Consider the following 24375-nt stretch of genomic DNA (forward strand, 5'->3'; position numbering starts at 1 on the left):
ATGTGTTTTGACAAGTGTCTGTCTGGAGAGAAGGGGAAACAGCAAGTGCAAAGGCCCTGAGGTGGAACATATCTCAAGAATTCAAGGTGTGGTAAGAAGGCCAGAGTGGAGCAGAATGAGTGTGGGACAGAGTTGTAGGAGCTGAGATCAAAGGCTAGGAATGAAGTGTAAGGCCATGTCATGTCACCTTGTAGGTCCTTGTAAGGCCCCCCCCCCCTTTTTTTTTTAAAGCTTGGAAGTCAGTTGCATAGTCACTGGAAGGTTTTTAGTAGAAGGGTCACATGACCTAATTTTTAACAGGCTCACTGGCTTCTGTATAGATAATAGAATAAAGAGGTTGGAGTGAAAACAGAGAATCAGTTAAGAGGTTACTGCAGTCATCAGGTGAGAGGTGATGGTGCTTGGAGCAGGTTGACAGTAGAGGTGGTAAGAAGCAAACAGTCTCCAGATGTGTACTGAACATAAACTTGACAGAGTTTGCTCACAGAGTGAAAATGGGAGATAAGAACTGGAAAAATCAAAGAAGACTTCTAAGTTTTTGGCCAGGTGAACTCAAAAGGGTAGTGTGCCATTTATGGAGTGGGGAAGATGTAGGGCAACCAGCCTAACGACAACCTTGCTGCACAGAATCCCAGACCCAATAAAGCACCCTAGTGAGATGTCAAGCTAACCAAAGTTATGGCATCTTCTGAGTTTGTGTATGCGCTGGTGGCCATAGGTGTCCTGTTCCTAAGGCTGCAGCTTGTGCTGTCCGTGGTGGGGTTTGCTCATAGCCTTCAGTCTGGGGCTAAGTTATGAACTTTGTGCTACTATGGGTCCCTGAGAGTACTGAATTCCTATGGGACAGGTGAAGATGACACAGATCCTTTGGGTGAATCCCTTTTGATCCATAAAGTTATCAAAAGAAACCCTGATATCCAGTGGGTCACCAGGGAAGCCCTCAAACACAGAGAGATGTGTGGGCTGTCATCTGGTGGCTACAAGGGTTATGGCCTTATAAGAACCATGGTTCAAAAAACTAATACCAAGCCCTCTTAAATGCTTTTCAAAAAGTAGAAGAGGGAACATTCCCAGACTCATTTTATGAGGCCAGTGTCGCCCTGATTCTAAAGCCAGACAAAGACACCAAAAGAAAAGAAAACTACAGGCTGTAATCCCTGATAAACATAGATGCAGAAATCCTCAATAAAGTACTAGCAGACAACATTCAGTAGTACATTTTAAGGATCATACATCGTGACCAAGTGGGATTTATCCCTGGGATGCAAGGATGGTTCAATGTACATACAATGTGATATGCCACATTGACAGCATAGAAGATAAAAACATTTCAGCAGATGCAGAAAAAATATTTGACAAAATTTAACATTATTTTATGATTAAAAACTCTGAACCAAATAGGCATAGGAGGAACTTAGTAAAAGCCGTATATGAAGAACCCACAACTAATGCTATAATCAGTGGGCGAAAACTTAGTTTTTCCTCTAAGATTTAGAGAAAGGTAAGGATGCCATATGTCATCACTTCTCTTCAACATTGTACTGGAAGTCCTAGGCAGAGAAAACAGACAAGAAAAAGAAAAGGCATTCAAATTGGAAGGGAAGAGGCAAAATTATCTGTCTGTAGATGTCATGATCATATATACATAGAAAATCCTAAAGACTCCACAAAAACTGTTAGAACTGATCAGTGAATTCAGTAAAGTAAGATTAAAAATCAACACAAAAACAGTGGCATATCTATACATCAACGATAAAGTCTCTAAAAGGAAAATTAAGAAAATCTCATAAGAAAAAGAATAAAATACTTAGGAATCAAGGAGGTGAGAGACTTGTACATTTAATTATAAAATATTGATGAAGGAAATTTAAAACATAAATGGAAAGGTCTCATGTTCACAGATTGGAAGAATTAATATAAATTTTTTTTTTTTTTTTGAGACAGAGTCTTGCTCTGTCACCCAGGCTGGAGTGTAGTTACACGATCTCGGCTCACTGCAAGCTCCGCCTCCCAGTTTCATGCCATTCTCCTGCCTCAGCCTCCCCAGTAACTGGGACTACAGGTGCCCACCACTAGGCCCGGCTAATGTTTATGTATTTTTAGTAGAGACGGGGTTTCACCATGTTAGTCAGGATGGTCTCGATCTCCTGACCTTGTGATCCGTCTGCCTCGGCCTTCCAAAGTGCTGGGATTATAGGCGTGAGCCACCACGCCCGGCCTGTTAAAATGTTTATACTACTCCAAACTACAGATTAAAAGTAATTCCTATCAAACTCTCAATGGTACCTTTTACAGGAAAAGAAAAACTACCCCTAAAGTTTATATGGGACCACAAAAGACCTTGAATAGCAAAAACAATCTTGAGCAAGAAGAACAAAGCTGGAGGCATCAAACTTCCTGACTTCAAATTATATTACAATACTATAGTAATCACAACAGCATGGTACTGCTATAAAAGCAGAGATATTGGCCAATGGAACAGAATAGAGAGCCCAGAAATAAACCTACATATTTATGGTCAACAATTTCTATAAGTGTGCCAAGTGTGCAATGGGGGAAGGATAACCTTTTTAGCAAAAGAATAAAATTGGACCCCTGTTTCACACTGGTCACAAAAATCAACTCAAAATGGATCAAAGACTTTAACATAAGACTTGCAATTGTAAAACTCCTAGAAGAAAACAGGGAACCCTTCATGACCTTGGTCTTGGCAGTAATTTTTCGGATATGGCAACAAAAGCAAAAATGATATTACATAAAACTAAAAAGCTTCAGCATAGCAAAGGAAATAATCAAAATGAAGTGGTTTTTTTTTGTACATGCAAAGCTCTAGAGCACTACCTAGCATACAAAAAACATTAATTCTCCTAATCCTGGTGGTCTCCCTCAGCTCACTGTGACACTTGGCCATATTGTTCCTTTCCTTCGTGTGTGTGTGTGTGTGTGTATCTGTCTTCTCCAGCAAGATTGTATTGAATATGGGATTTAGGTTGAGATAAATGAAAAGACAACCTACAGAATGGGAGAAGACTAACCTCTCTTGCATTCAGTTTCCTTCTGGGGTCTTTAAGCCTGCAGAAGGATGTTTTCCAACAAAAGCACTATTTATAAATACAGTATTCCTCATGGCAACACTATAAATGCTGGCCTGTCACCCCCATGACAAGGATATAACCCTTGTTGAGTAAAATATTAGCAAACTGTATATCTGATAAGGGATTAACATCCAAAATATATAAAGAGCGAATACAACTCAACACCAAAAATACAAATAATTCAATTAAATGGGCAAAGTACCTAAATAGGTACTTGTTAAAAGAAAAAATTTAAATGGCTAACAGGTATATTTAAAGGTGCTCAACATCTTTCTTCATCAGGAAAAAGAGTCAAAACCATAAAAAGACAACAGATAAATGTTGGTGAGGATATGGAGAAAAGGGAATCTTGGTACACAATTGGGAATGTAAATTAGTATAGCCATTATGGAAAACAGTATGGAAATTCATGAGAAAATTAAAAAAGGAAGCACCATAGGGCCCAGCAATCCTACTTCTGGTTATATATCCAAACGAACTGAAATAAGGATCATAAAGAGATACTTGCACCCATGTTCTTAGCATTATTCACAGAAACAAAGATGTAGAAACAATCTAAATGTCACTCAAGAGATGAGTAAAGAAAATATGCTATATGTGTATACAATGGAATATTATTCTGCCTTTAAAAAGAAGGAAATCCTATTTGCAACAACATGGATGGAGCCAGAGGATATTATGCAAAGCAAAATGAGACACAGAAAAATACTGCATGATATAATGTAACGTAGAATCTAAAATATAAATAATATAAAATCTGAAACTTATAGAAGCAGAGAGGAGAGTGGTTATGGGATGATATTAGTCAAAGGGTACAAAGTTTCAGTTATGGTAGATGAAGTTCTGAAGATCTGATGTACAGCATGGTGAAGCTAATATTGTATTATATACTTAGAATTTGCTAAAAGGGTAGATCTTAAATCTTCTCACATACACACGTGCACAAATGGTAACTAGAGGTAATAGAGATGCGTTTCACAATATATATGTATTCCAAAGCATCAAGTTGTACCTCTTAGATACATACAGTTTTCATGTTCACAATATCTAAATAGAGCTGTTAAAGAAAAATCATGGGTTCCATGCACTACTGATGGTTCTCACTGTATATCTTGAAGAAGGTGCAGTACTCTTCCGCTGCACTGTTAGTACATTTAAGTAACATGTAAAATACAGCACCAGTAAGCAATTTATGACAGTAATGTCTGCTTAAAATGTTCTGTAAATTCTCAGCTAGAACATTTGCAAATTGTTTCCCAAATGCATTGCAAATTTGTGACAGTTAAAGTGCAGTAATGATTTAAAGACTGTAAGCAGTGTTTCCTGTTTCTCATAAGACAAATGCTGTGGTCTTACCTTTGTCTTATTAGAGAGTTTTGTGCCAGTGCTGAAAATGCCATGCTGTAAGGTATAAAAGGTATAAAATCCTTTCAAGGGGTGAGGGTTGAGATTTCTGTTAAACACCTAAGTGGAGATGTGAGAAAAAAAGCTGGATAAAAGCCTGGAAGTCAGGAAGGGACACCCAAGCAAGGGATGTTTGGGGAGTCCGCTGGTAGAGACAGCTGTGGGACCAATGGGATCACTGGGATAGTTAGCAATGCCCAAGGCACTTCATGGCTTACAGGTCAGGGAGATATGAAGTAACTAGCAAAGGATACTAGGTCAAATGATCAAAGATAGGAGGTTTGTTTTAGTCTGTTCTCATGCTGCTAATAAAGACAAGTGACACTGGGTAATTTGTAAAGGAAAGCGGCTTAATTGACTCAGTTCAGCAGGGCTGGGGAGGCCTTAAGAAACTTACAATTAGGGCAGAAGGGGAAGCAAACACGTCCTTCTTCACATGCGGCAGCAAGGAGAAGTGCCAAGCAAAAGGGGGAAAAGACCCTTATAAAGCCATCAGATCTTGTGAGAACTCACTATCACGAGAAAAGCAGCATGGGGATGACTGCCCCCATTCTTCAATTACCTCCCACCAGGTCCTTCCCATGACACGTGGAGATTATGGGAACTAAAAGATGAGATTTGGGTGGGTTCATAGCCAAACCATATGAAGGTTTAAAAGGAAAATGGTGGTGTCCTGGAAGGCAAGTAAAATGGTGTTTTGAGGAAGAGGATGTGATCAACCATGTTCAATGCTACTGAAAGGAAGGCAAGACTGAGAAGTAAGACTTCGCCAGGGTAGCAGTCATGGATGACTTGGTTTAGAACATTGTAGATAGAGGAGTGGTGTGTTCACGTGAGAATTTTTAGATGCTGCAATGGCTGCAAATAATTAAACTCAGCATATGCAATTTGGGCATCTGTGACCTGCATTAATGACTGCCATCTTTCTTCTAACCATTTATCACAGTCATTATCATTTTAGTGTTATTAAAGAAAAAACTTCTTATAGCAAAAACTAGAGTTTATCTGTTTTTTAAAAAAAGCTGAAATAGGGAGCTATAAAGCTGCTTTTACAACATTTTCATTGGTTTAATCCCAGTTAAGTCATGTGACTGTGGGATATTGCATATTGTCACCCCAGTTTCACTGGGTTCACACCATGCTCTTTCAGACTTATTGGAAGTTTGAACAGATTAAGTACCTTTCAGCTCCTCTGGACAAAATGCTGTCTGTGCTCTGCCCCCCACCCTGTCCCCACCAATTGCTGTTTTATGTTGCTAAAAACAAAACTTTCTTTGATTTTTAAAATTTTTTAAAATTGATTTTTAAGTGTTTTTTTTGTTTTTGTTTTTGTTTTTTTCTTTTTTTAGAGGCAGAGTTTTGCTCTGTTGCCCAGACTATATAGTGCAGTGGTGTAATCATAGCTCACTGCAACCTCGAATCTCCTGAGCTCAGGTGATCCTCCCACTCTAGCCTTCCAAGTAGCTAGGAGTATAGGCACACACCACCACACTGGCTAAATATTTTTTATTTTTTGTAGAGGTGGAGTTTCACTATGTTGCCTAGGCTAGTCTTAAACTCCTAGGTTCAAGCGTTCCTCCTGCCTTGACCTTCCAAAGTGCTGGGGTGGCAAGCATGAGCCACGGTGCCTGGCTTTTTTTTTTCTTTTTCAAGTAGGCTCCAGAACTACTTAAAAATAAGGTCATTGTGAGTAGACCAAAGATGTAGGGGGAAATTGTTGCTTATCTATTTAGCTAAAATGACAACGTTGATTATTTACAGTGATTTCATCTAACGCAGTCACGTTGAATTCCTTCCTATTGATTATAGAGGGAATTCTACTTGTGCTCAGAGGATAAAATTAATAGATTGGGAAATTGGAGCAAAGGAAAAATTATTATTATTATTATTTTTTACCTTCAATCAACTTGCCCCAGCAAAGGGAAAATTAAAGATAGAGGGGCAGGGGGAAAGTCATGGTGAAGTTAGCATACAAGAATGTATGACAGCAGATCCTATGTATTTGCTGGAAGAGGAGGGCCAAACTTGCTTCTGGATTTCGTAGCATTATAACAGCCTTGGCAAAGAAGGAAACATGATTATGTGATTCAGTGTTCTGAAAGCAAAAGCAAAGCAGTTACTCAGGAGAAGCAGAGCTTTTCTTGGTGTTGAGGTCTGATAAAATTTTTCATAACATAGGAGATATTGAATAGTGAATGTACAGTGTCCTTAGCAGTGTCCCTGCAATAGATAGTCCAGAGTTACCTAGAATTGTATAATATCTTACACTGAGAGATCATGCTAAAAGCATGATTACATTAGGGATGCAAACAATGTTTTTATTTTTTGGAGAAAAACCTTCTCAGCAGATACTGGTGTTGTCCGCTTAAGGTCATCTTCATGTGCTTTGAACGCTGAGAGAGAGAGTGCAGGCTGAGATCTTTTGGAAATTGAGCCTGCATTGATAATCACCAATATCCAGGGACAGGGTGCCAAGGAAGGCTAGGATTCTTACTGGAATCCCTTTAGATAAAAAAACATACTTGGCATATAAAATATGTTCTCCTTGCACCCAGATTCCTGAAGAAGGCTTGTTGCAAATTCTGGTTTTGACACTGGTAGTGTTACTGCAAACTAGAAGAGGTAAGCATATTTTCAGGGAGATCTGCATTTGATACCTGTGCTGTTAGTTCTATGATGAGCCTGGCAGACTTGTGCCTTGGCCTCTCCCTTTGGAAGCCTTTTTCTTTCCCATCCCAGCTGTCCTGCTCTGCTCAAGTTTTAGCAAATTACTGAGAGCATTTCATATTTAAGATTTTGAACCATTTCCACCTGGGCCCACACATATCTCCATTTATCTCAGTGAAGGAATTTCAAGTGGAGCTTCAGTGTGTTTTTACCACATTTATAGCAGCTGCTGTCTGCCTATCTCCCGTTCCACTGGTATAAATTGAAATGTGATGGAATACTCTTGAGATATTATCAGACCACAAGGAATTGTCTGCCCATGGCCTCTGGCTGCTGGGAGCTGATGAAAGAATGGGAACTTGTGGACTAATATGAAAACAACTTATTAACAAGTTATTATTAGTGCTCAATAATTTTAACCAACTGAAAAGATGTCTATGAGTAGCTAATATTCACATTTGAATAGGAATATAGTTTTATTATCGCTTCTTGGCCTTTTGGCTAAGATCAAGTGTAGGAATATAGTTTTATTTTGAAACTTTGAAATATTTGCCTTAACTATTAACTTGTAAGTAACAAGGATAGAGTGATGGGCTTTTTCAGAATGGGGTAAAATGTTTAATAACAATTTTTAACTTTGTTAGGTCGGATCTTTATAGATAAGAAAGGACCATACTAGGGAGTGGTTCTCAACACTGGGTGCATATTAGAATCATTAGAGGAACCTGGAAAAAAAAAATCCTTGGCCCCACTGTCTAGACCAATCAAATCAGACTCCTGGGAACGGGGCCTAGGTATTGCTGAAGTTCCCCAGGTGCTTCTGATGTGCAACCAGGGTGAAGACCACTGCTCTAGGATGTTACAGACTCTGGCCGTCAGAATGCAGTGATGTCAAACCGTAACTTTTTGGTTATAAAGAGTTAGTAAAGTCTTTAAAACTTGATCACTTTTGTTCTGCAGCATTATCATGTCAACTCCGCATCCTGTTTTCATCATTTTGGGAAAATTATGACTCTTTAAATACAGTGGGGAATAGTTATAATTTTGGATTTTGTGATTTGGGGGGAGGTGACTTGGGTAGCATCTAGACTGAAGTTTATCCTTGTTCTGTCTTGAAAAGGAGACTTTGTTATAGACAGCATAAACAAAGTTGTAAGGGGAGTTTAATATAGGTGAGAAAACAAATTTACAAACACTTTAGAGTTATTGAAATTTAAAGTATTCACATATTATATTTATTATTTTCTCTAAAGGTTCTATAAGGTTCCACCTGGCAAATCTCATTAACTGGTTTTTATCACAGTATGTATAGTTAAACTCAGACTATTTAGAGCTCTTTGGGAAAACATTATTTCATTATCTCAGTTTTCTCAGATAGCTTATCCCAGCAGAGAACATTAGTACTTAAAAATAAAGAAGTGGTTCCATAGAGCGATCTCTCTGAATCTCAGGTGCCTTATAGATTTCTAGATAATTAAACTGTTTAACATTGGCTCAGGAGTAACATTACAGACACATGTGCTAGGCCGTAAAGGTGTTGCATTCAGGAGCAATTGGCAAGGCTGCTGTTTGTCCTTTTTCTGAGTGCCTTCAGACTACTGAGGTTTGGGTTCTACTTTATTTTTACTTTTTTTAATTTGAGCCTTGGTCTGGCTCATACCTTATTTTTATCATTTTTTTTTTTCTATAGTAGCCTCCATGTTTTTTTCTCTCAATTTGTTGATTCTAATCTGCCATGGATCTGGAAACCAGGTGATCAGATTAGTTAGTATTGTGGGTTAGTTAGAATTGTGGATCAAATAAGAATGAATAGTTTGTCAGTAAAGGCCTAAGGACTTCAACAAATAAAATCTGTGAGTTGCCATAAATGGACTGAACGGACTTTTTGTTTGCTGTCTTCTGGTCCTTGTGTCCTAGAAAGCTGTGCTTGATGGTAATTTCTAAGTAGGGGGTAAGGAGTTGCTATACATAAAGCAGTGAATGAGGTGTTAAATGAAAAACATTCTGGAATTTGGAGTTTCTGTGTTTTGTGTATGCTTTTATTTCAAAATCCGAATCTTTTATTTCAGTACTGGGTCTTGCTGAGGAGGTAAGACACATACACACATGAAGGAAAGAAGCCACAGTAGGGCTGAGTGTCACAGTGAGCTGTGGGAAAACAGAGTTGGGAGACTGAATCATTACGTAATGCCTTTTGTGTGCTAGGTAATACTTTGTATGTACAATAAGCTCCCCAGCAACACCGCCAAATAATGTAACTTTGGTCCTAAAGCCGTTGGTGATTGCTGGGTGCTTTGGAGCCAGGCTAACAGCACAAGCTTGCCCTAGATATAACCTCACAAGAAGAAGATTTTACATTTTGCGTGATTTAACATCTTGGACCCTTTATATAGTGTTGTGATGATATTTTATTGTATTCATTTAATTCTTGAAAAAAACCTATGAAGTAGATATTGCCATCCCCATTTTACCAAAGGGGAAATTGAACCAAAGAGAATTTAAATAATCTGCCAAGAGTTGTTCATTAATAATTGGCAGAGCTGGGATTTGAACTGAACCTAGGCAGTCTGACTTGAGACCCCCACACTCCTGCAAGCTATGCTCTGTTGTGTTGGGAGATGCTTGAGAGTGTTCTATTCATCAGTTGGTTTTGGGTTTTTATTACAGTGATATGCTTGACATCATAAAATTTTTCTCCTTTGGGTTATTTTCCTGGGAAAAATCCTTAAAATCTAGGTGTCATGGGTTAGACTGTAATTGCCTAAAATTTACATGTTGGAGTCCTAAGTCCCACCACTTCAGAATATGGTGCTATTGATAGTTCTACTGTTGTCAGCTTCTGAATAAAGCTGTTAGAAGTAATGTAGAGTTATTTCCTTAGTGTTTTTCATTTGTTCTTTTGCAAAGTAACTACTGGAGTGGTAGAAATGTGGGGAGTGTTTTTTAAATGCCAGCCCTAACGATGGGATTCATGTTATTAATACAAATTGAGTAGGGCCTTTAAAAAAGTCATCTGGGCTAAAATCCCAACTGTGAAATGGGAATGGCAGTGTTTGTCTCATGTGGTGCTTATTTAGTAGGTAAAGGATATTAGCCATTATTTGCCCCTACATTTGTGTACAGTGTACCCCTCTGCACACTGTCTGCAACCTAGAGATCTCGTTTCTAGTTTATCAGGTAGTTCATTACAAAGTTCTACTGCTTAAGTTATTTTGATAAAGTGAGTTCTCTCTGTGTATATGTATATAGGTGTGTTTTATGACTGATGTAGATACTTGGTAATACTCTATAAAATATTTTCAAGACTAAAAATTATTTTGGCTTCGATATATAGAAGAATTTCTTATGTAATTCAGGAATTGTTGATAAGTATGAAAGGAAATGTTTTATAGATAGACAGGCAAAATACACATATACATGTGTATATAGATAAAACACATATAAATAGAATGATAAATCTAAAATAACAGGTAAAATACACAGATACACATAATATACACACCCATGTAAATTTAGTGCAAATGAGTTTGAATTTTTTTCTTTTCATTCATTAACCAGTAATTTATGTTAATTTTCTGGTAGTCTATTCAAATATCCTGAATTTAAATGACTACTTACCACTGTAAAAGGGATGCTTTAGAAAACTGTACCACCTTTCTTCTGTGGCTTACATATTCACATCACCAGTCATATATTCCTTGAGGCTCAAATACCCCAGTTTGAGGGTCTGATTCTGGGGCCTTCATTGCCCCTTTACCCTGTGTCTGAAAAGACCTTCAAGTTAATTTTTGAAGACAATCTGGTCATGCCTGTAGCAGTTTCATTGAATGACTTTTCTACAAAGGTGAGAATGTCATCTTTTCAGGAAAAGGTTCCTCAGCACTACCACCTCCAGGTTGTATGAGCTGTAAAACATTTGAATGTGTACCTTACTGGCACCTGAAAGATAAGCATTAGATATGTTACAGGGTGTACAACTGGGAATTCATAGACATGCAGTGATATAACCAGATTGGGAGGGGAATAGTTATGGAGACTTGTCTGCAGGTTATACAGTCAATCCAATGTTTTTTAATTAAAAATATTTTATCACCATGCTTTCTTTGCCTGTCATTTGGTCCATTTGTATAGCAATATCAGGGCCTTCCAAAAGTCCTTCTGGCATCCTATTGGATTCTGTTGCTGGGAATGTTAGATTTTTAGTAATTAAAAACTTTTTTTTTGAGACGGAGTGTCGCTCTGTCACCCAGGCTGGAGTGCAGTGGCGCGATCTTGGCTCATTGCAAGCTCCACCTCTCAGATTCACGCCGTTCTCCTCCCTCAGCCTCCTGAGCAGCTGGGACTACAGGCGTCCGCCACCAAGCCCGGCTAATTTTTTGTATTTTTAGTAGAGGCGGGGTTCCCCCATGTTGGCCACGATGGTCTCGATCTCCTGACCTCGTAATCCGCCCACCTTGGCCTCTCAAAGTGCTGAGATTACAGGCGTGAGCTACCGCGCCCGGCCATTAAAAACTTTTGAAGATAGTTTCAAGAATTCAAATATTTTGTCAAAGCATTCACTGGGGGCTGGGTTGGTTGGTTTTCCAACTAGGTTACCCGCCTTTGTGGCTCAGTTTATTTTTTTAAATATATGCCTATCGTCTTCATTTTTTCCTATATGCTAAAATTTGTTGCTGGATCAGTTCAGCCTACCAGACAGCTGATTCCTGAAAACTAGTTTTAGACTTGGTTCTTCTGAATGGTGTTTTGGTGCAAGACCGTCAGCTTGCACTGTGGCACGCTCCTGAGAAAAATCCCCGTGGAAACCCTTATTTACCATGAGGAATCATATTACACAGCTGCCTCATTATGAGGACACAGGGGAGACCTTCCCCCTGCTCTCAGTACTGAAAAGAGTTGTGGTGTTCTAGAGTAACTGCTTTATTTTTTTCTTTTTTTTCATTCATTCATTCATTCATTCATTCATTCATCCATTCATTCAAGACGGAGTTTCGCTCTTGTTGCCCAGGCTACAGTCTAGTGATGCAATCTTGGCTTACCGCAACCTCTGCCTCCTGCGTTCAAGCGATTCTCCTGCCTCAGCTTCCTGAGTAGCTGGGATTACAGGCATGCACCACCATGCCTGGCTAATTTTGTATTTTTAGTAGAGATGGGGTTTCCTCATGTTGGTGAGGCTGGTCTTGAACTCCTGACCTCAGGTGATCCGCCCACCTCAGCCTCCCATCGTGCTGGGATTACAGGTTTGAGCCACTGCACCTGGCCATGGCTTTTTTTTTTTTTCTTAGGAATATTGTTTTTCATGCAACTCATCCTGTTTCTTCCTCACATTGCCCATGACCACACAGCCACAAGGCCTCGCTGTAGTGCCTAGAACTTCATATCATGGATTTTTGTTGTTGTTTTGATTCTTTAAAAAAAAAAAAAAATTGTCTTGTGCTCATCTTTTTTAAATTTTAAAAGATTTCTTTTTCCTGCTGATTTCTTCCCTTATAGAAAAAAATGCCCCCCTTTTTGGGGACTGCTGTAGGTGCTTTTTGGGACGTGTTAGGGAGCAAATAATCATAATAGGCGCTCCATGAATGTTGAAGCCAATTTCATGTGGTCTTCTCGGCAATGAGCAATGGAAGTTGTTTATACTTTGTTGCAGCTACCTGAACCTTGGGGTTGTTGTGAGGATGTTGGGCTGGGCCCAGAGTAGGGCCTGAGTGGTGGAATCAGCTATACCCCAGTTACTCTGTGCGGCCCAACCGGACCAAATATTCTGAAGCCCAGTGTGAGCCTTCTGCAACCTTCTCTTAGGACAGTTTTCTTCGGGGCTCCCTGGTGGTCCTGCCCCATCAGTGCTCCAGATGTGCAGAAAACTCAATCCTGCCTCTGGGATGCAGGTCCTGCCATCCTAGTATTGTCTTTGAAAAACTTTGGGCCTTTATTCACAAGTGACAGAGGTCTATAGCTTCTCATTGTTGTACATAATTCCTGTTAGGCTAGGTTATACTGCACACCTAAAGAGCACCAAATCTTCCTGGTTTAAAACAGCATTATGTTGCCTATCGCAGGTCTATAGGGGACGCAGGTTCCCTGAGCAGCCGCCATTTCCAACCTTGCTGGTAACCGTGAAGAGTGAAAGAGCTCTGAGAAGTTTCTATCAGCAGTTAAATGTCCTGGTCTGGAAATGACATGTTAGTTTTGTTTGCAGCTTATTTGCTAGAACTTGATACCTGTTCCAGGCAATTCTGTTATGTTCCTGGAAAAGGAGAGGACCAGAAATACTTGGTTCATCACACTAATGACTAGATTTTGTAATTAGCATTATGTTTTGTTTTATTGTTTATACTTACCTTCCTACTTTTGTTCTAGAAAAATGTTTTCTAGGATATTTGAACTTCAGAAAAACAAGAAAGTTTGGGGCAGAAATTAGTACAGGAATATGAACTGGAATCAGGTGTGCAGCTGTTGCAATGTATGCATCAAAACCAACTGTGTTTGTTGAAGGTGGACATTGAAAGCTAAACTTTCCAGCAACCCATGTGAAAAGGAAACTTGTGAGATACAAACTTCACCCATAAGATTGTGGATTTTCTCTTTTTCTTTTCTTTTCTTTTCTTTTTTTTTTTTTTGAGACAGAGTTGCCCAGGCTGAAGTGCAGTGGTGTGATCTTGGCTCACTGCAGCCTCTGCCAAGATTGGGGATTCTTAACATGGAGACGGGAGTTGTCTCTGACTTCCCTGAAATTGTATGCAAAGTCTGGCATGTGTACATGGAGAGAGAGGAGTCATAGCTTTTTCTCAGGGTTATATATGACCACACTCCCCACCCAAGGTTAAAAATCAATGCATAAGATAAATATAGCCTTTTTTTTTTTTTTTTTTTTTTGAGACAGAGTCTCCCTCTGTTGCCAGGCTAGAGTGCAGTGGCGTGATCTCAGCTCATTGCAGCCTCCACCTCCTGGGTTCAAGTGATTCTTCTGCTTCGGCCTCCCGAGTAGCTGAGAGTATAGGCACGCACCACCACGCCCAGCTAGTTTTTGTATTTTTAGTAGAGATGGGGTTTCACCATGTTGGCCAGGATGGTCTTGATCTCTTGACCTCGTGATCTGCCTGCCTCGGCCTCCCAAAGTGCTAGGATTACAGGTTTGAGCCACCGTGCCTGGCCAAATATAGACCTTTGAATCAGAAGATGCACCCTTGACTTGTGATGCTTAGCCCAAGCAAGAATTCCTCCCCGGGGTAAGTTTAGGAGATGGCCATGTAACAAGTATCTCCCGCACGTACAGTAGACATGAGGAATTTAACAGGCACGCTTACAACAGTGCTTCGCAATATAAGCTGATGGGATTCCACAGAAGCTAGTTCAATAAAAGCAAATATGTGAGGGAGGGGAAGGGTCGATACTCATTGGTGGTGGTGGTTAGAACAGTGAGAGATGAGGCCAAACTGCTTTTCTGCTGATCTGCCTAATCTAGATGCAGATTTAGAGAAGAAAAGGCAGATTCCATAATCCTGTGGGCTATGATCCCTAAACCCAGTTTTTGGTAAGTCTCTGGTGGTAATGACATTGAGATTGTAGTTACCAATAGTACCTGGGGTGTAGCTTTCCTGTGTTGCATGTTTTTTTTTTTTTTTTTTTTTGAGACGGAGTCTGGCTCTGTCGCCCGGGCTGGAGTGTAGTGGCCGGATCTCAGCTCACTGCAAGCTCCGCCCCCCGGGTTTACGCCATTCTCCTGCCTCAGCCTCCCGAGTAGCTGGGACTACAGGCGCCCGCCGCCTCACCCGGCTTGTTTTTGTGTATTTTTTTTAGTAGAGACGGGGTTTCACCGTGTTCGCCAGGATGGTCTCAATCTCCTGACCTCGTGATCCGCCCGTCTCGGCCTCCCAAAGTGCTGGGATTACAGGCTTGAGCCACCGCGCCCGGCCGTGTTGCATGTTTTGTATGGCACAAATGGCCAGGATATACAGTATACTAAGAGAATGTTGTGCTGCCTCTACTTGGAGATGAGCTGAAAGTGTGTCTGGAGAAGTGCTGAGATTGTCCTTAGAAATCTTTCTCTTGCTTAAGAGGATGGTTAGCTTCCATCTTTTTCTATGTCCCAGAACATTTTAAACATGCAGATTATATTTTTTGAAAGGGTTATATTTTATTACTGTATTAAAGTAATGTGTCATTATTGTTAAAATCTCAGAAACTTAAAATATAAAAAAAAAATCGTTTGTATATACCAGTGATGTAGGGATAACCCCACTGTGGAAATGTTGGTAGCCTTCTAGACTTTCCGTACATGCATACACTTTTTATAAAACTAAAATGTGAATCATAAAACACATATGATTTAGCAATCTAGTTTTTTTCCCCCACTTAAGCATTCTTCCATATTAGAAAAGCTAGACTTGTAAAAAGTGATTTTGTATTGTATAGATATACTAAAATGTAACTAATTTTCTACTGGGCATAGGATTATTTCCATTCATTTTTAGTTGCAAACCATATTTTGATTACACTTTCACATAAGTGTTCCTGTTTGATCCTCTCTTTAGGATAAATTCCTGCAAGTCAAATTGGTGGGACAAAGAGTAGATACGTTTTTAAAATGTTGGATATATATTGTCACATCATCTTTTTAAAAAAGAATACAATGTAGGCGGGACACGGTGGCTCACTCCTGTGATCCCAGCACTTTAGGAGGCCAAGGCGGGTGAATCACGAGGTCAGGAGATCGAGACCATCCTGGCTAACATGGTGAAACTCTGTCTCTACTAAAAAACACAAAAAATTAGCCGGGCGTGGCGGTGGGCGCCTGTAGTCCCAGCTACTCGGGAGGCTGAGGCAGGAGAATGGTGTGAACCTGGGAGACGGAGCTTGCAGTGAGCCGAGATTGCGCCACCGCAATCCAGCCTGGGCAACAGAGTGAGTCTCCGTCTCAAAAAAAAAAAAGTAATATAATGTATATTAGTATTTTTCTCATACTTTTACCTGTATCAAGTGGTATTATCCTTTTAGAAAAGTATTGCTCTGATTAAATGATTAAAATGAAAATATTTAAACATTTATGATTAATAATGAAAATATTATCTTGTTTTAATTTGTACTTCTTTGATAACTAGTGAAGTTGAAAATTGTTATGTTTGTAGGTAGCTTGCTTTTCTTTCTCCAACTTGCTTGTGTCCTTGGACATTTTTCTATTAGGCAATCGATCTTTCTCTTACTGATTTGTAAGAGCTGCAAATATTTTTAGAGTAGCAATGTATTGATCCCTTCCTATCAAAGTTAGAAATTGTTATATTGGGGAAATTTTCCGGGTTTTTTTGTAGCTTGAAAATTTTATTTTATTTTTTAATTTTAAAACTTTCTTCTGTTACAGATAGAAAGTTTTGATATATCTTATTTTTCTTTCTTTTTTTTCTTTTGAGACAGGGTCTCTGCCTCCCAGGCTGGAGTACAGTGGTGCGCTCACAGCTGACCATAGCCTTGACTTCCTAGGCTCGAGCTATCTGATCCTCCCACCTCAGACTCCCTAGTAGCTGGTACCACAGGCACATGCCACCACACCCAGCTAACTTTTGTATTTTTTGTAGAGGCGGGGTCTCACCATGTTACCCAGGCTGGTCTCAAGTTCAAGTGATCTGCCTGTCTTGGCCTCCCAAAGTGCTGGGATTACAGACGTGAGCCACCATGCCCAGCCTTTTGATGTATCTTTTTTAGTTGTAATTTATTCCTCAGTTTTCTTAATTAAATTTTTATGTTTTTTGTTTCTGTATCAAATACTTCAAATTAAATTAGCTCCCTAATCACTGTTAGGAAGTGTCAGGAGTTCCTTACTCTTACACTTGCGGCAGCTCCCACTCAGGGGTTCCTACCCTTCTTTGTGTCCTGAATTCCTTTGGCAGTCTGGGCAGGTCTTTGGCAGTGGTGTTCCCAAACAGGAGTGGTGGGAGTGATCCCTGCTGTGTGTAGGCAAAATGCGGATTCATGGCCTGGAGAGAATTTAAGGACAATATTAAAACTGACAAACAGCTGGATTCCTTTTCTGTGCTGGCAATCCTAAGTAAGTCAACGATAGAATGCCTCTCTCATCCTGGGTCACTCCTGCCTTTCTCCCCTCATTACACCTCTGTAGGTGAGTATCCCTTATCTGAAATGCTTGGGACCAGCAGTGTTTTGGATTTTTAAAAAAGATTTTCTTTCCACATACATAATGAGATATCTTGGGGATAGGACCCAAGTCTAAGCAGAAAAATTCATTTTTGTTTCTTATATACCTTATACACATAGCCTGAAGGTAATTTATACCATGCTTTAAATAATTTTGTGTAGCAAACAAAATTTATGGACTTTGAACTATTGGAAAGCAAAGGTATCACTCTCCCACCCATCTCTGTGGACAGTCTGTGGTGGTTTGGCATCGCCATCATTCCTGACTCTGAATCTATGTGCCTACTGATAAGCAGTTATTTTCTTACACTTGTACTGTGACCTGTCTTGTGAGGTTGGGTGTAGGATTTTCTACTTGTGATGTCCTGTCGGTGCTCAAAAGTTTCAAGGATGATGCTTGGGTTTTTGGTGTAATTGGGTGCCATTTACTGAGATGGGGGAAACGAAGAACACTTTTGTGGGGAAAGGAGTAGTTAAGGGTTCTGTTTTGTACATGTTAAGTTTGGGATAGTTATTAGATCACTAAGTACCAAAGTTTAGTGGATGATTGGGTACTTGAGTTGGAAGCTCAGATAGCATGTAGATGATGTTTAATGGCATAGGAATTGATGAATTGTATAGAGAGAAGAGAATGGGTCTTGGCTTAATCCCGAGGAGCTCTAATATCTAATAGGTAGGGGTTTGGAGGAAGGCAACAATTAGGAGACTAAGAAGGAAAAGCCAGGGAACTGAAGAAAAACCTGGATGGAATGATGTCATGGGAACCAAGAGAGGGGAGTATTTCAAGGAGGAAGTGGTCAGTGTGTTGATTACTACTGAGAGGCAGCTTGTGTGTGTGTGTGTTTTAAGAAGAAACAGAAAAGTGGACAACAACAAAAAATTAGTTGGAGAAGGAAACATAGAAGAGGAAACACACACCGTGTTTTGTACATTTGATTTTTGAAATTAAGTAAGTGTTTTACATAATCGTAAAGCAAAATTAAGATTTAATCCTTCAAAAGCAACATGCAACAAATGCACATAATTATGTTGAGAAAGTGGTTTAACTATGTTCGGTGAAACTGTATCAAATGACTTTAAGCATGGTGTTTTAGTATATGCCTAAGGACAAAAAACAGCCCAAAAATGTTTCAAGTGCTTTTAATAATCATATTGTTGATAATAGTGTTAGTTTCACTATTCTGAGACTGTTATATGTGTATGTGGGATAAAACAAATGAACTATTTTGGTGTTGTTCAGAACTGGGATTTTTGATGTGTTTATGAAAGGAGATAAAAATGTAAGATTAAAGCTAAGTAAGAACCTTGTAATCTTGAATTTAAATCAGTATTATTAGTGTGAATTCATGATTTATTTTTTAAAATTATTGTATATATTTAAAGCACATGACATGTTTTTATATTCATAGTGAAGTGATTACTACAGTGAAGCCAATTGATATATCTATCATGTCACATGGTTACCTTTTTTGTGTGTGGTAAGAGCATCTAAACACTATTCTCAATAAATTTCCAATACATAATACAATTATGATTATAGTCCCCATGCTGTACATTTGATCTCTAGACTAATTCATCCTACAAAACTGCAACTTTGTATCCTTTGACCTACATCTCCCCATTCCCCCTACCTCTGTTCTGCTTCCTTTTTCTATGTATACAACAACTATTTTTAGATTCCACATATGAGATAATGCAGTATTTTTCATCCTGTGCCTGGCTTTCTTCATTTAGCATAATGTCCTCCTGGTTTATCCATATTGTCACAAATGGCAGGATCTCTTTCTTGAGGGCTAATATTCCACTATTTGTGTAGATAGATGGATATCCCACAATTTTTTTTTTTTTTTTTTGAAATGGAGTCTCTCTCAGTCGCCCAGGCTGGAGTGCAGTGGCGCGATCTCGGCTTACTGCAAGCTCCACCTCCCGGGTTCACACCATTCTCCTGCCTCAGCCTCTCAAGTAGCTGGGACTACAGGCGCCCGCCACCACGACCGGCTAATGTTTTTGTATTTTTAGTAGAGATGGGCTTTCACCATGTTAGCCAGGATGGTCTCGATCTCCTGACCTCGTGATCTGCCAGCCTTGGCCTCCCAAAGTGCTGGGATTACAGGCATGAACCACCGCGCCTGGCCCACAATTTCTTTATCCAGTTGTCTGTTGATGAACACTCAGGTTATTTCCGTATCTTGGCTATTGTGAATAATCCTGCCATGAACGTGGAAGTGACAATATCTCTATGAGGTGCTGATATCATTTCCTTTGGGTGTGTACCTAGAGAGGAGATTGCTGGACCATATGGTGGTTCTATGTTTAGTTTTTTGAGGAACTCCCATACTGTTTTTCATAATGGCTGTACTTTATGGTCCATTAGCGATGTACTAGGGTTCCCTTTTCTCTACACCCTCTCCAGCACTGTAGTTTCTTGGTATTTTTGATAATAACCATCCTAACGTGTGTAAGATAATATCTTGTGGTTTTGATTTACATTTTCCTTGAATCTCCTCTTTTGAGAAGTGTCTCTTTCGGTCCTTCGCCCATTTTTAAATTGGATTATTCAGTTTTTTTGGCATTGACTTGTGTGAGTTTTTTATATATTTTGGATATTCAGCTCTTACCAGATATATGGTGTGCTCATTATTTATTTTTTATTTGTTGAGACAGGGTCTCCACTCTGTCACCCAGGCTGAAGTGTGGTGGTGTGATCTCGGCTCATTGCAACTTTTGCAACACAATTCTTGTGCCTCAGCCTCTTGAGTAGCTGGGACTATAGGCATGTGCTACCATGCCCGGCTAATTTTTTTTTTTTTTTTTTTTTTTAGGTAGAGATAGGATTTCGCTATGTTGGCTAGCTGGTCTTGAACTCCTGGCCTCAAATGATCTGCCTGCCTCAGTCTCCCAAAGTGCTGGGATTACAGGCGTGAGCCACCACGCCTGGCCTCATGATATATTTTAAAAATGTGTTTGCTTGTTCCTCCACTAAAAAGGCTTAGAAATAATGTTCAGTCCAGTGGCAATGAGCATCCCTAGTGCTCAGATTGTGGTCTCTAAATATTACTTCCCAGCAAGAGGAACTAGGCTTTCTGGGATAAATGGCTGACTCCAGGTCTCGTCTGGAAAATAGAAATGATGAATCAGAAATAGCTTGTCAAACCAGAAAACAAGGAAGCTGTCAAAGACTAGTGAGTTTGTATTAAAAAGGATTCAGGAATCTCTCATTAGCTATAAATGTGACAGTTTGGAGATCAATAAATATAATAACTATAGAGGGTTGAAGCATTCAATATATTAAAATCTATGACTTCAAAATTATACAAAAAAACCTAATTAGTCACCTTTGAAGGATTGGCTTGTTACTTTGAAAATGATAAATAGGAAAAAATAACCAGTCTGCCTTTCCAATCGGAATTGCACCTCAGGATGATGAATAATTAATACATTTCTCTTTATAGAAGTATTTTAGCTAATAAATGAAGAATTGATAGATTTAGAGTATTACCGTTTTGCACACCCTGATAAAATAATGGATTCAGGCAACGATCATTAATAACTCCTAATATCACACAGAGCTAGACATTATGTATTTCCTGATGCAAGTAGACAGCACCACCTAGGATATATTCTTAAAAAAAATTGAATCTAATTCTGTTCAAGTCTCTGGATCTAACTGCCAATTTATAAGAAATATAGTGGAAAGGGGAACATGTTTAATGATACCATGTGGATGCAGTCAGAAAAAGCTGAACCAGGGGAGACTGTGCATAGGACAAATTACAGAGTTTCTTCAAATAAATCACAAATGATGAGAACATGGAAGGAGGAACCTCAACATTATAAAAGGCTTAAGTGTATCAGTTGTATGAACATTATTTTCATCTTGGTTCATACAGACCAACAACATCTTCAGACAATTAGGGAAATTGGACAGTGACTGGATATTTGATATTAAGGAATTACTATTCCTTTTTTTAGGTGTGATAATGATATTATGTTTAAAAAGAGTTATCTTTTAGAGAGACGTACAGAAAGTTGATGATATGATGTCTGGGGGAGTGGGCAAGGACAGAGGAAACAAGAATGACTGCAGATTTATAATGGAAGCTGGATTTCTCTACTTGAAGTTGTTTCTTTTAAAAATGACTCTTATTCTCACCCCCATCAAGAATAGCTAAATATAATTATGATGATATTACTCATGATTATACACACTGAGAATACTCAGTTCCGAGACTATTCAAACAAAATTGGTGGCTGAGCATTTTGTCAAATATTGGTTCTGAATTGTGTATTATACTCTCTTACAACACCTGGTGTTTTTCCTCTGGGAGTTTAGGATGGGTGTGGCGTTAATAATACCTTGGAGTATTATTTGCTGTGGTTTCTATATTGTTATTTCTTATATAGCTGGAAAGCTGGGAAGAAGGGGTGCCATGCCATTGGTCTAAATTGAACCATACCTTTTGAACATAAACCATCATGTAAATGTGAATTTCAGAACATGGGCCATTTAATTTCTCTTTCAATGGACTGAATGATTGTTTAAAAAATATATATGGCTGACATGCTCAGATCTGTATTCTAGGGCAGAAATGTTTCTTGCTTGAGTCGGTTATCTGACATTATAGAATTAAACATAAAAACTACTTGCAGGATAGACTTAGAAAAAATCTACTTGACATGTTTGTGTTTGCTTCCCATAAAATGTTGGGAACCATATTTTCTCAGAAGAAGGGACTCTGGACTTCCAGGAGTGCTGACTTCAGGAAATCTGTGTGGAACTTCCCTTATTATTGAGTTGAAGCTCAGTAATAGTATCTGTTGAAGCTATTGCTGTGTCCCTGTGATATGAAAGAGACTATATATTATAATGCCCACATTTGTCTTCTATTTAAAAAATTTTGTTTTTCAGCATTACAGTCACATGTAAAGTTCAAGGTAGCAAAAAGAATGAAAAAGAGCCACAATTTAAAACTGAAAGTAAGCAAAATGGATATTTGAGAGGATTTTAGTGAGAGTGGTTTTCAGTAATTTATTGTTGTGCAGAGGACAGCTACCCTATATTGCATCACCTGCAGACTCGGCCTCAGGCTGTATGTTTAAATTTCTCTTTGGTTTTGGCTGTTTTTTTCTATGCCAGATTTTCCCTTTTGACATGCTTTTTGTTTTGATAGTCAAAATGAATTTCTTTTCTTTCAAGCATCATACTCCTTTTGGTTCAATCTACCTCTGAAAAATTAAACTATATTCATTCTGTTTAAGTCATGATTAAATTTAAATGCAAATGGAAAATCCATTTACAATCCTAAATTGTTGCTGATGTTTCTGATTCTAAGGGATTTATTGAGCAGGAAAGAAGAGCCATAGCTTTTTTTTTTTTTTTTCCTTTAAATTACATTTGGGTGACCCAAATAGCCTTCAGAAGTATAAAATGAATTTTGACAAAGAGTTATATTAGTCATTATTGGCTATATGGCTTAATAATATGTCCTATATTCTAGAGTCCTCTTATAAATAAAAGTGTTCGTCTGTAAGCTTTTTTTTTAAAAAAAATGTGTTCTTAGATTGTTAGTACCTACTGTATTTTAGTAGTCAATAAACTGTTGGAGGAAAGTCCAGTTTGACTTGATTTTTTTTTTCAGATTTAGAAAGAAAATTAAGATTCTACTAGATGTATTTATGAACAATATCCATAGCTTGTCAAATCTTAAATTCTTAGAATAGTAGCAAACAACTTTATGTAATAGGGATTTACTTACCAGACCTTCATTTCTCTGGGGATTATATTCAAGGGACATTTAGGAGATTTTTGGCTTTATGGCCAGTTTGCATTTAGGCAGAGGAAAGGATGAAAATACTAATTATTGTGCCAATCAAAGTCTATGCTTTAGGTAACTTGTTCATACATTCCCACCATTTTTCTCTAGTTGCTTTGTTTCTTCATTCAACTCAGAGAGAAATCTCATTGGCTCAGCTTAGAGATTGAATTTCCCTGAGAGAGGTACCTACACCTTGTGGAATTATTATCGTTCCAGAACAGTAGTATTCCATCTGGTATGGTTGGCCTCCAAAGGATACAAGTAGGAATGGTCAAGCCTATAGAAACTGGAATCCAAACTGACACTATACAGTCTCCCAAATAGGGATCTGGAAGAGATGATCATGAGGGCACAGTTCTGATGCATTGTGATTCTTTGTTTTGGACAGCTACATTTGAAGTAGTTTTTTTTTTTTTTTTTTTTTGTAAATGAAAATTGGATAAGATGTCATGTATAGGATATTCTTAGGTCTTTGAAATGTACTTGTCCATTGTCATAGCCAGACTCTGATTATGGTGGGTATGGCCCAGTCTTTTAATTTTGGGAGGTAATTTATCAAGGGGTAATACCCTGATGACAGTGTCAGAGTATCAGAACTAAGTGGAACCTTATGAATATTCCAGTAGAAGGATTAGAGGTGGGGTCAATGGATGAGCTTCTTGGGGGTGGGGGCTTGGAGGTTGGGGGAACTGGTCTGTGTGCCTGGAGTCAAATAGAAAGTGTTGAGGTGTGTCTGTTTTTTTGGAAGTGGGATGGGGAGGGGAGACACTGGGTCTTTAATCCAAATGATGGCACCTGTGCCCAGGAAAGATTAGAACCACTAAAGCAAACTCTTTCATTTTGCAGATGATAAAACTAAGGCCCAGAGGGATGAAGAGCTGTACTTCAAGTCATTTTTCTGAGTCATTGGACAAATCTAGATGATGATCTAAGTTTCTGTTGCTCTGTCTGTTGTTTGTATAGACACACTGATTCTTACAGACAGTTATCTAAAATGTGGCATAAATTTCGTTCTTGCAGACTGTAAAGCGGATGGGGAAAAAGTTATTCCAGTTATTTCTCAGAATTACGTGCAAAGATGACGCTAGGCCAATGTTATTTTAATAATATAATTAAAAACTCAGCTGGGGCTTTGGGGAAGTGGTAGTGGTGTTAGAAAGTTGAAAGTTGTGGAACATTTCTTTCACTTTTATTTTCAAGCACATATGTTGACCATTCTTAACCAGTGGAACATAGAGAAGGTATTT

General features: G+C 38.8%; 1 protein-coding gene and 1 pseudogene across 7 annotated transcripts in view; both read left to right on the forward strand.

Annotated features, from left to right (window-relative positions):
- The window catches only part of MAST4 (microtubule associated serine/threonine kinase family member 4), a 578446-nt gene that overhangs the window by 25253 nt on the left and 528818 nt on the right, over nt 1-24375 (forward strand). The gene's annotated exons all lie outside the window — the stretch shown is intronic.
- Nucleotides 7648-7799, forward strand: LOC114679206 (U2 spliceosomal RNA; annotated as a pseudogene).

The sequence above is a fragment of the Macaca mulatta genome, chromosome 6, assembly GCF_049350105.2.
Source record: "Macaca mulatta isolate MMU2019108-1 chromosome 6, T2T-MMU8v2.0, whole genome shotgun sequence".
Taxonomy (NCBI): Eukaryota; Metazoa; Chordata; class Mammalia; order Primates; family Cercopithecidae; genus Macaca; species Macaca mulatta.